Source organism: Buteo buteo, chromosome Z, assembly GCF_964188355.1.
Source record: "Buteo buteo chromosome Z, bButBut1.hap1.1, whole genome shotgun sequence".
Classification (NCBI taxonomy): domain Eukaryota; kingdom Metazoa; phylum Chordata; class Aves; order Accipitriformes; family Accipitridae; genus Buteo; species Buteo buteo.
In genome coordinates this window covers 49956299-49968386 of record NC_134204.1, presented here as the reverse complement: position 1 = coordinate 49968386, position 12088 = coordinate 49956299, and the positions used below count along the sequence as shown (strand labels likewise).

The 12088-nt window shown below is 49.6% G+C and overlaps 1 long non-coding RNA gene across 1 annotated transcript in view; it reads right to left on the bottom strand.

Moving 5' to 3' along the window:
• The window catches only part of LOC142026940 (uncharacterized), a 205795-nt gene extending 199771 nt beyond the window's left edge, over positions 1-6024 (bottom strand). Inside the window, exon 1 of the long non-coding RNA XR_012648951.1 lies at positions 5941-6024. This is a non-coding gene — a long non-coding RNA (uncharacterized LOC142026940). The remainder of the gene's footprint in view (positions 1-5940) is intronic.
• Between the last annotated feature and the right edge of the window lie 6064 nt (positions 6025-12088).

Sequence of the window (12088 nt, the reverse complement as noted above, 5' to 3'; positions counted from 1 at the left end):
TTGCCCATTAATGTCCTTTCTGTGCCAGGAAGATGGCATGTCACCTCTACAAGACACAGAGAATCAGAGAATAACTCAGGCTGGAAATGATTTTTGGAGGTGACATGGTCAGGTCTCTGCTCAGATCAAGGCAGTCCACAATCTCTCTGGGCAACATTTGCCAGTTTCACCACTGTCATGGTGCAGAAAAAAACCCTAATATCTGACCAGAATTTTCCCTGTTGTGACTTGTTGTCCTTTTTCCTAACCCTGCAAAAAGCCCACAACCACACTGTGAGTGAGACTGAAATGGGGCAGCCAAAGGAAGTTAAGGCTGCAGAAGGAATTCTCCCATGAGGAATTTCCAGTCTGGGAAAACCTGCAATGCCTCATCTGAGGCTCATCTGAAGGTTAGGGATTCATATGCCTTCTCCTACTAGTTTCCCAGGGAGTTGTTTACTTTTTTTTTTTTTTAAATAGTCTAACTGCACCTCCTTCTCTGACCTACTGAGAACAAATTATTTGTAACCTTCCTGACACAATGAAAAATGAAGCTGTGTTAACCACAGGCAGTCACTATGTGATGATCACAATATTTACATCGGATTCTTTCATTGACCCTAGTGTTCGCTTTGTCAAAGGTACATTAATTACTTGAAACTTGCATCACATAAGTCAACATGAACATGCAGGTCAAGATAAAGCCTTGAGAATGCTATACTTCTTTCATGTTGCAATATACTTCCATTCTTGGGAATTACTCAGCAACACATGGTGGGGTAAAAAGCTAAGCTGCAGAAATGTACAATGCCAGTAGTAGAGCATTTTATGTGAAGGCAAGCTGAGTATCTTAGACACAAAGAACTCCATAACATTCCTGTCCAAAAATCTTCAAGAAAGCAACAAAAATAATATTTTAGATGAAGTCTGTGAAACAGTAACCAATTTAAGCACTGATTAGAAATTAATTTGAAACATTTCTGTCAAAAACATTGTCCTGATTTCATGGTTGATCTTCTCTTCATATTTCAGACACTGGTAAGGAAGATCATGTCTGATGCGACAGGTTCTTAATGCACAGTCCAGAGTTCACTCTGCTGGAGGAAACATAACCAAATGTACCTACATTCATAAGAACATAATGCCAACACAACAAGGTAACATGACATAAGCTGATCTCACATTATTAGTAAGTTATACGTAACTGTCACTGAAAAACACTAGAAAAAGGTCTCCTGCACTGAAGCTTAGAGGTCAGTTAGCCTCTAATCACTGGCACAGACTGTAACATACATGTTGAATAGCCTACCATTAGTCTGGACATGGTTTAAATGAGAAACCTCAGCTCCAGTGAGCCATCCCCTGCTGTGAGGATGCAGATGCTCCATGCCTTGTGCCACCCTGGCCCTCTGGAAGCGTGCTGCTACCAAACCAAACTCTCCAAGGTGATCAACTCCATGCTGGCACATTCCACAGTGGAGCGGAGGATCGCAGTGTACAGGGTGTTTCCTCAACCAGGGGTCCTGGAGGGAGCCGGCAGCAGCCAGGGGAGTGGCTGATGAGAACTGAGCGGGGCCAGGAGTAATGGTGGGAGTTTTAAACGTAGCATAATTGCCACTAGAGGAGAAGGCTCTGGGGAGACCTTACAGCAGCCTTCCAGTACCTAAAGGGAGCCTAAAGGAAAGTTGGGGAGGGACTGTTTATCAAGGAGTGTAGTGATAGGATGAGGGGCAATGGTTTTAAACTGAAAGAGGGTAGATTTAGATTAGATATTAGGAAGAAATTCTTTACTGTGAGGGTGGCGAGACACCTCCTCAGTTTTACAGGCCCTTCCCCCTCAATTTGAAGCTAGATGGCTACTGGCTATGCTAGGTCATAAAGCATGAGAAACGTAAGACACTCCCTTAGCCATATATTTAATCTGTAGTGCTGGCTGCATGGTGAGAAAGAAGGCCGTATCATCTCCAGATGTGGCCAAACTCCCCTGCAATGTCCCAGGAGAGCTGCAATGCAACAGGCTTATCTCCAGCACAGTTTACTTCCTACCAGAAAAGGAGGAAACTGAGAGACAGATAATTCAAGCTCAAAGTTACTACTCTCTAAAGTCCCTAGTCTCCAAATCTCTTCATTACCTTTTGCTTAAGGAAGATCACATACTTATTTCAGTGCCCTGAAACATTATTGAAGTGAATTATTTTGAGTAGCGGGAAGATGAGCTCAGCCTGGCATCACGGTAGGCAAGAGCTACTTTGGGAGGCAGAAAAGAGGCCGCAGTGGGTCATCACTGTACTATATAGGCACACCAAAGAGAAACACCAAGAACAGAAAGGAGTATTTAAACTAAAGGAAGAAACTAGCAAGGAGAAAGCAGAATACAAATGACCCAGAAATAAAACTGAGGTTGAGAACTCACAGAAGCTGGCTAACCACAACTGCAGTCACAACCTGAGGGGTAAGAGGGGCAAAACCAGTGACAATTTTACAGATGGAGCCAGACCAGTCCAGGAAAGGTTACGTATCACACAGTTGGCTATGACAGAGGGACTAAACTTGGTGGTCAGGGAGAATTTCTTCCAGCCCCTGGTTCCTACACAGTATCCCTGGCATAAGAAAATGTACAAATGCCCATTTGTGAAGGTATCCTCTACTTGCAGGATGCCGCACAGTAAATGAATGTTCTGCATGTGGGCTTTAATTGCATTTGCTACATACTGTTTTGGGTTTGTGTGGTGGGGTTTTGATAGGGGGAGGGAGCTGTAGGGGGGGCTCCTGCAAGAAGCTGCTGGAAGCTTCCCCAGACTGGCAGCGCAACCCCCATCCCCGTCCCCCTGCGGTGCTGAGGAGAGGAGGGAGAGAAAACCGGGAGTGGCGTTCAGCCGGGAGGGAGGGAGGGGTGGGGGCAAGGTGGTTTTAAGATTTGGGTTTTACTTCTCATTACCCTTGTTTTGACTTGATTGGTAGTAAATTACATTGATTTTGTTTCTCCCCCAAGTTGAGCCTGTCTTTTGCCCGTGACCATAAGTGGGGAGTGATCCCTCCCTGTCCTTGTCTCATCCCACAAGCTTTTCTTTATATTTTCTCCTCCTCATCCCACCAGGGCTGGGGGGAAGGAGTGAGTGAACTGCTTCAGCTGGGGTTAAACCACGACACATAACCATTACAGTGAATGTGACCCTTTAATATCAAGGCTTACTGGAACACAACTTCTGGATTTTTTTCCCTTTAAGTCACCTCCTACCACATTCTTCTTGGAAGTGCTTGCTTATGTATTTGTGTACCTGTCAGTAATCATAACCTGTCTTCCCATCTCATAAAAAAACCCTTTTGTGATTATCAAAGGTTTTTTGATAAACTGCAGCATGAGGGCAATGTGACAAGCAAAGCAAATTGCAACAGAGCCAGAACAAGCACTTGCTGTGAGTGACCTGCACTGCTACTGCTAATATGACAAAATTTTGTACTAGCACATTACTGAAATCAGTCCAAATTCCCCAATTGTTCTGTGGGCAATTTGTTTAAGTAGGAAAGCAGAACTTAAGGTATACTGTGGAGAAGGAAAATGCTGCACCCTTAAGGCTACAATGTGAGAAGTGGACCAGTCTTTTGAGACTTGACAGCACATACTGTCTATCTGAAGGGCATAAAACTGCAAGGTAGTACAACTTATTCATGGGGAGGAGAGAAAGCCTCAAAAATTCAAACAGATCATGCACGATCAGTTGAAATCATGCCACTGTTTTCTGATGGCCCATGAATCCAATAAAAAGTACAACCAGATGTTTCTTGAAGAATCAAGCCATAAGAAAGTGTTCTCTCCCCATTCAATGCAGCTATCTTTATCATTTTAATGCTGACGTTGCTAGTCAAAACTTTCTTCATTATTCTTTTTCTTATTTTGACCTAAACCATGCTTGACTTCTTGCTACAAAGCAGTGCATCTGCCGTGGTTTAAGCCTAGCCGGTAACAAAGCACCATGAAGCAGTTCACTCACTCCTTCCCCCCAGCCCTGGTGGGATGAGGAGGAGAAAATATAAAGAAAAGCTCATGGGTTGAGACAAGGACAGGGAGGGATCACTCCCCACTTATGGTCACGGGCAAAAGACAGGCTCAGCTTGGGGGAGAAACAAAATCAATGTAATTTACTACCAATCAAGTCAAAACAAGGGTAATGAGAAGTAAAACCCAAATCTTAAAACCACCTTGCCCCCACCCCTCCCTCCCTCCCGGCTGAACCCCACTTCCGGTTCTCTCCACCTCCTCCCCCTGTCACGCAGGGAAACAGGGGGTGGGGGTTGGGGTCACCTCACCACACCTTGTCTCTGCCGCTCCTTCCTCCTCAGGGGGAGGAGGACTCCTCACCCATTCTCTGCTCCACCATGGGGTCACTTGCAGGGGAGACAGTCCCTTACAAATTTCTCCAACATGAGCCCTTCCCACAGGCTGCAGTTCTTCGTGAACTGCTCCAGCGTGGGTCCTTTCCACAGGCCGATCTTCAGTCACAGATGACTCCAGTGCGGCCTTTCCCATGGCGTCCCGGCCATCTTGGGGGGCATCCCCCTGCTGTGGTGTGGGGTCCTCCCTGGCCTGCAGGTGGGCATCTGCTCCACTGCTCACCTCCATGGGCTGCAGGAGGACAGGACCATCGCTGATGGGCTCGGCCTTGGGCAGAACCAGGTCCAACTTGGAGCCAGGGAAGCCTCTAGCAGCTTCTCACAGGAGCCACCCCTGAAGCCCCTCCCCCGCTACCAAAAACCTGCCGCACAAATCCCGAACAGCATCATTTTCCACATCTTTAAAAAGAAGGGACACCATATTTGCTTAATGCACTTTGAAAACTTCAGTAATGGGGGAATCCTGAAGAATTACCAGAACTGCACGTAGGCCAACTTTCCCAGTACCCAACATTGCTCATCCCCCAGGCCCTGGTCCTCAACTTGTATGGACGTTTTTCCTTTGCAAAACTTCTCCGAAGTTTAGCAGATAAGTTCTTCCAAATTGCAGTAAGAATAACCATGTCTCTTCCTCTGCAAGGTTGTATCACACACCAAAGCTAAAAAATGTATCATTGTGATCACAGAACAAGAATATTTTAAAGATATGAAGCTGCCAATGCATGGTTTCAAACTCCCATTACAAGTTATCAAGCTCAAAATGAAGATGCTAGGCCATGTCAGAAAGGGCAGGATGTTATTGCCAAAGAATGAATAAGACAAGGTTCAAAGAACCACAGAACCACAGAATGGTTGAGGTTAGAAGGGTCCTTTGGAGGTCACGTTGTCACACGTTCATGCTAAAGCAGGGCCACAAATAGCTGTTTGCAATGGACCACATCCAGGCAGCTTTGATCTCCAAGAATGGAGACTCCAGCAGCTCTCTGGGCAACCCATGCCTTATAAGCCCCTTGTGTTCATCTCACAGTTGGACAACTTGTCCAGAAGGATGCTGTGAGGGACAGTATCAAAAGCCTTGCTAAAATCCAGGAATGTTACACCCAATCACCTTGCCTTCACCTACTAGGCCGGTGACCTTATCTTAGAAGGATATCAGATTAGTTAGGCAGTACTTGCCCTTTGTGAACCCATGTTGACTGTACCTAACAATTACATTGTCCTTGAAATGCCTTTCAATAGCACCCAGTTGGATCTTCCTCATTATTTTTCCAGGTACTGAGGTTAGACTAACAGGTCTGTAGTTTCCTGGATATTCCCAGAAACACAGCATGGGAATGGTTCAAAGCTGTGTCAGGGGAGATTCAGACTTGATATTAGGAAGCATTTCTCTAACAAGGGGGTGGTCAAACACTTGAACAAGCTCCCTAGAGAGATGGTCAATGCCCCATGCCTGTCAGTGCCTTAAAAAGAGGCATTTGGACAATGCCCTTCATAATGTGCTTTAACTTTTGGTCAGCCCTGAAGTGGTCTGGCAGTTGGACTAGATGATTGTTGTACATCCCTGCCAACTGAACTATTCTTCTATTCTATTCTATTCTATTCTATTCTATTCTATTCTATTCTATTCTATTCTATTCTATTCTATTCTATTCTATTCCCTTATGCCCTTTTTGTAAATTGGAATAATGTCAAGTATCTTCCAGTCAGTGGGGACCTCCCCAGACTCTCAAGACCTTTGGTAGATGATAGAAAGGCATCCTGCAATATCATCTGCCAGCTCCTGCAGTACTCTGGAATTAATCCCATGAGGTCCCATGGACTTATGAACATTCAACTGATACAGCTAGCCCCTTAAAATTTCTGTGTCCGCAAATGGAAAGTCACTATTTCTGTAGACTGGACAGCCCAAAGTCTATCATTAGTAGTAAAGACTGAGGCAAAAAAAGCATTTAATCCCTCTGCTTTTTCTGCATCCCTATTTACTAGGGGACCATCTTCAACAAGTATGGGTCCTCTATTTTCCTTAGACAGGAAAGGAGGCTGAGGGGCAACCTCATTGCTCTCTATGGCTTCCTGAGGGGTCCTGGAGAGGAACGTGCTGACCTCCCTGGGACCCAGTGACAGGATGTGTGGGAATGGTTCAAAGCTGCATCAGGGGAGGTCCAGACTTGATATTAGGAAGCATTTCTTTACCAAGACGGTGGTCAGGCACTGGAACAGGCTTCCTAGAGAGGTGGTCGATGCCCCATGCCTGTCAGTGCCTTAAAAAGAGGCATTTGGACAATGGCCTTCATCATAAGTTTTAACTTTTGGTCAGCCCTAAAGTGGAAGAGGCATTTGGACTGGATGATCGTTGGAGGTCCCTGCCAAATGAACTAGTCTTCTGTTCTGCTCTGTTCTATTCTATTTGTATTTCTACTTCTGTTCCTATTTCTATCCTATTTCCTTGTGCCCTTCTTGTAAACTGGAATAAAGTCGAGTAGCTTCCAGTCAGCGGGGACCTCCCCAGGCTCCCAAGACCTTTGGTGGATGATTGAGAAGGGTCCTGCCATAACGTCCACTAGCTCCAGCTGAGTCCCAGCAAGTCCTCGTGGACTTAGGAACATTCAGCTGATGCCGCCAGCCCCTTACAATTTCCGTGTCCGCAAATGAAAGTCACTGTTCCTGCAGTCGCGGTCCTCCAAATCGGAGGACTGGACAGCCCAAGGTCTACTATTAGTATTAAAGACTGAGGAAAAGAAAGCATTGAATGGCTCCACTTCTTCTGCATCCCTGTTTGCCAGGGGACCGTCTTCCTCAAGTGTGGGTCTGTGGTGGGTTGGTCCTGGCTGGACACCCAGTGCCCACCAAAGCTGCTCTACCACTCCCCTCCTCAGCTGAACAGGGGTGAGAAAATACAACAAAAGGCTTGTTCATCAGCATAAGGACAGGGAGGGATCACTTGCCAATTACCATTGCGGGCAAAACAGACTTGACTTGGAGGAAAAAAAATCATTTATTAATCAATTATTAATTATTAATTAAATCAGAGTAGTATAATGAGAAATAAAAACTAAATCTTAAAAACACCTTTGCCACTCCTCCCTTCTTCCCAGGCTTAACTTTCCCCCTGAATTCTCTACCTCCTCCCCGCTCCAAGCAGCGCAGGGGGATGAGATCCTTGGACCTCCTCTTGCTATTAACATACTTAATAAAATCCTTTCTTGCCGTCTGGCACAACAATAGCCAGTTGCAACTCTAGTTGAGCTTTGGCCTTTCATGTTTTCTCCCTGCATATGCGAAGGTCAGCTCTGTAATCTTCCTGCGAAGCGCGACCTTGCCTCTAGTGATCCTCCAACCTCTGTTTCCTTGGGAGTTCCAAGAAGAGTTCCCTGCCAAGCCAAGCTGGTCTTCGGCCCCGCTTGCTTGCCTTGCGACACGATGGGATGGCCTGCTCCTGTGCTTTTGAACGGTGGCTCTTCAAGACTGACCAGCGGTCCTGACCCCTGAGCCCTCAAAAGCGGATTCCCTGGGGACCCTGCTAAGGATTCTTGGGCAGCCCTGCCCTGCTGCTTGGGAGTGGGAGGCTGGGAGAGCGCGAGGGACGCGTCGCCTGCTGCAGCACTTGGGTGAAATGACATCGCGGTGCACCCCGAGAAACCCTCCTCCCCTTTGGCTTTCCTGCACTGCCCAGACAGCGTTGGAAAGCATTCCCTGCGGTGGGTTGCTCTTTGGTTGCGAAAAACACATGCGTCCTGGAGAACACCACGGTGTTTATTGTAAGCAGAAGAGGCGGATGCTGAGGGGCTGCCGCTACAGCCTGCGGTTGCGTCGGGGCGGAGGAGCCGGGCGCTCGCCTGCAGTCAGCGCGCTTGGCTGCCGAGAAGCTCTGGGTGCAGGAGCCTGCTGGGAGGTGGTGTTGGAGGGCACCAGCCTCCGTGCGCTGTCAGTCCCCGCAGGCCTGCTTCTGCCAGCCAAGGGCTAGTTGGTGGTGGGCTGCAGGTGTGGGGAGTGGCCGCGGGCCATCTCCATCGCCATCATCCTGCACAGGCGGGAGGGCAAGCCAACCACATACTCCTTGTAGTCATCGTCCCCCCACATGGAATGCAGCAGCTGGTCCAAAGGCTGCCTGCAGAGTGGGCACTCAGCTACCCTCCTGGCCCACCGCTGGATGCAGGTGAAGCAGAAGGAGTGGAGGCAGAAGGCCACGTAAGCTGGCTTCTTCATGTCTCCCAGGCAGATGGGGCACCAGGAGACTGCCGGTTCCTCCGCCGGCGCTGCCTGGGGTGGCTGGCTCGTGCCGCCGTCCCTTGCAGCAGAGCTGCTCTCTGCCATGTCCTCCTCGGCACCCGATACTGTGTCCTGCCAAGAGAGGCGTGCAAAGCGCTGGAGCTTGTCTGGTGCTAGGAGTGGAAATCCAAGCAACCCCAGACAGCTGTGGGAAAGGGAAGGCAAGGGCCTCCCAAGGGCTTTCCTTATGAGCTGCAAAGCAGGAGCTGCAGCCCTGTGGGCCAGCTGGCCAGCCAGCCCCAAGGGCTGCTCTGCACCCCTGCCTTCCCCCATCAGCTCCCCCAGGCAGGCTGCCCAGACTGGATGGAGAGGTGCCAGGGAAACCTCCTGCCCAGATGCCAGGGCAAGGCAGTCTTGGGCAAAGTGCCCTGGGCAGGGGAGCACGTGTTGCTCTGGGTGGGAGAGGTTCCAGGTGGGGCTTGGCAGGATCTGGGGCAGAGCAGAAAGATGTGGGGCTGGGCCGGTATGTGCCCCTATCTGCACCCCCTTGGAGGTGTGCTGCAGGGTGGAGGGGAGGTATGTAGAGTAGGACGGAAAGCCCCAGTCTCCACTGCTGCTCAAGCCAGGTTGGGAGAGACACACGGGGTGGGCTCTGGTGAGCTGTAGGTGTGTGGAGGGGTCCTGGGGGAAGAACTGGTACACCCAAGACCCTCAAACCCCATGCTTTTCCACAAACACCACCAGGTTAGCACAGGGTACCTGCAGGAGGCAGTCAGTGAAGGTGGAGGAACTTGCTGGGAGTCTTCACAACTGCTGACATCCCTGGCATCCTCCTCATGCCCATCGTCCCAGGACAGGCACCTACAGGACCCGCAGCACCGTGCAGCAGGGCAGAGGAGAGAGGAGCGCTGGAAGGGACTGCCTTTGCACATCACCCAGACCTGCTACTCTCCCCCATGCCAAAGCTGGTAGAGCAAGATGAAGGTCCTGCTGGAGCCTGCACACCTTGCATGTGTACCCACAGAAGCCCAGGCACAGAGGCTGTGGCTGCTGAAAAGCAGTGATGTCAGGGGCTGTTTTAAGCTCAGATTTGTCGAGTCCTGTCACGAGAACCTGGTGCCCCTAGCACAAAGGCTCGGCAATGGCCAGCCCTGCAATGCAGAGAAGGTGACCTCTGGTGACCTCTGCAGTGACAACAGGGCACCCTGACTCCGCTCATGTGAGGGCCATCAGGAGAGAAGAACATGCTCCTCATTGCTGAAGGGAAAACCCTGGAGATGACAGTAGTTGATGTTGGAAGGGACCTCTGGAGGTCACATTGTCAAACGCTTATGCTCAAGTAGGCTCATGTAGAGCACATTGCCCAGGACCACGTTGAGACAGCTTTGAAGATCTCCAAGAATGGAGACTCCAGCAGCTCTCTGGGCAACCTATGACGGTGCTCAGTCAACCTCACAGTAAACAAGTCTTTCCGATGTCGAGGAGGAACCTCTCTCCATGTTTCAGTTTGTGCACATTGCCCCTGGTCCTGTCACTGGGCACCACTGGAAACACCCCGGCTCCATTGTCTTTGCACCCTCCCTTCAGTTATCTGGACACCTTGAAGAGATCTACCCAGAGACTTCTCAAAGCCCTGTCCATCCTGACCTTGACTGTTGCCAGGAGTGGTGCATCCACAGCTTCTCCGGGCAACCTGTTCCAGTGTCTCGCCACCCAAACTGGAAAAATGTCATCCTTACGTCCAACCCAAACCTACCCTCTCTCCATTTAAAACTGTTGCCTCTTGTCCCGTCACTATGAGCCTTGGCAAAAAGTCTCTGTCGCTTCCTTATAAGTCTTTCTTATAAGCCCCTATATATGTATTAAAAGGCCACAATAATGTCTTTCCACAGCCTTCCTTCTCCAGGCTGAACAACTCCAATTGTCTCAGCCTTTCTTCGCAGGAGGGGTGTTCCAGGCTTCTGATAATTTTTGTGGCCCTCCTCTGGATCTGCTCTAACAGGTCCATGTCTTTCTTGTACTGGGGACCCCAGAACTGGATGGAGGACTCCAGGTGGGAACACAGGAGAGCAGAGCAGAGGGGGACAATTGTGTCCCTCAACCTGATGGCCATGCTTCTTTTTACACAGCCCAGGATACGGTTGGCATTCTGGTCTGTGAGAGCACATTGCCAGCTTGTGTCCAATTTTTAATCCACCGGTATCGCCAAGTCCTTCTCTGCAGGGCTGCTCTCAATCCCTTCATCCCCTTAATCTGCATTGATATCGTGGATTGCCCCAGCCGGCACCTCAGGCACCTCTCCCAGTTGCCATGATTATTTAAAGATTATTGAGAGCAGCCTCACAGTGACATCAGCCATCTCCCTCGGCACTTGTGGGTGCATCCCCTCTGGGCCCATGAACTTATGTATGTCCAGTTTGCTCATGCAGTTTCTAAGCCAATCCTCTTCCACCAAGGGTGCATCTTCCTTGCTCCAGACTTTCCGCCTGGTCTCTGCATCCTGGGATTTCTCAGTGTTGGTCTAGCTTGTAAAGACCAAGACAAAGGCATTCAGTACCTCAGCCTTTTCTATGTGCTATGTCACCAGATCTCCTGCCTCATTCAGCAGAGAGCCCAGAATTTCTCTAGTCTTCTTTTGGCCACTTATGGATTTAGGGAAGCCATTCTTGTTGCCTTTGGAATCCCTTGCCAGATTCAGTGCCAGCTGGGCTTGTAAGTCTTGCTGGCAAGAATCCTCCTGCAGCCCAGCACACCACTCGTCACCTTTGCCACAAGGGCACAGTGCTGGCTGATGTTCAGTTCATCAGGTCCTTTTCTGCAGAGCTGAGATGGGTCACCCCCAGTTACACTGCACAAGGGCCTTGCAGGCTAAAGAGCATCACTGCCTCCATTGCTGGAGAAGTCCTTGCAGGATGCAGGGCAAGAGCACTTGGGCATGCCCAGACTTTTTGGGGGCATGTTGCTCAGGGGCTTGAGGAAACATGCAAGGCTCATCCCAGCATGTCTCCAGGAAGGTTCAAAGGCAGGAGAAGTAGATGGGTCCAGGGGAGGAAGCAACATAGAATGAGAGATGGAAAATGATGGGGTCATAGGAAAATTCAGGTTGGAAAGGGTGCCAGAAGGTTTCCTGTGCAATCCCTTGCTCAAAGCAGCATCAGCAAGGAGGTCAGAGCCTGTGGCTCAGGGCTTCCTCCAGCCTGGTCTAGAAAAGAGACACCATCATAGCGGCAGAGGGTGCAGTGAGGAGGACAAGCCTGGGGTGGTGAGCGGTGGGGCACGGGCTGGTCCTGGAGAGCCCCGGCTGGAAACATCTGCCCCGGGAGCAGCTGCAGAGATGCTGCAGGCCTGGAGCTGGGCAGCACTTGCCTTTGGGTGGAACAATGAAGTAGTGCCTGGCACACGTAGAAGGACCCATCAGTGTTAACGTCCCACCCCTCCCGGCAAAAAAGCAAGGCAGGGTGAGGACAGCAACACCACCTGCACTGTTAGTAACACTGAGACTTTTTCT